A 476-nucleotide genomic window follows, 5' to 3' on the forward strand; every position below is an offset into this window, starting at 1 on the left:
CCCCCCCCTCTTTAACTTCCGTTGGAACGCCATCGCGTCGCATACAAAAGAATCAGCGCATTTATCGGTCTCAGTCATTGAACTTTCAGATACAACAGTCAATCTATTATCTGCTTTTATGACTCGCTCTTGTCACCCCGAAGGTTTATTAAAATCGCATAAATAGAGGTCGGTAGCGCGGGGGCCGACAGGTCCTTCAGTACGCGGGAAACAAAGATCCGAGTTACCGGCAACAACAATGACGAGAAACAGCGGGAAGTATCGTCTAGAGAGAAAGTTGCCGCCGTCGCTATGAGCTCGTCGTTTATTTTAAGTTCTTTCAAACTCTCCGCCGAAAGGAAACGGCGACCGCGCGGCTTGAAAGGAAGGAGCGCTGGACGATGGAAAGAAGACATAAAGGAAGAAAGAGAAGCAGAGAGAAAGAAAGAGAAAGATAGATAGATAGATAGAGAGAGAGAGAGAGAGAGAGAGAGAGA

At 47.3% G+C, this 476-nt stretch overlaps 1 protein-coding gene across 11 annotated transcripts in view; it reads left to right on the top strand.

The window, feature by feature from the left end:
* The window catches only part of LOC116843282, a 274,864-nt gene that overhangs the window by 226,068 nt on the left and 48,320 nt on the right, over nucleotides 1-476 (top strand). The gene's annotated exons all lie outside the window — the stretch shown is intronic.

Source organism: Odontomachus brunneus, unplaced genomic scaffold (assembly GCF_010583005.1).
Source record: "Odontomachus brunneus isolate Ranch 3 - 2012 unplaced genomic scaffold, Obru_v1 Obru_scaffold_031, whole genome shotgun sequence".
Taxonomy (NCBI): domain Eukaryota; kingdom Metazoa; phylum Arthropoda; class Insecta; order Hymenoptera; family Formicidae; genus Odontomachus; species Odontomachus brunneus.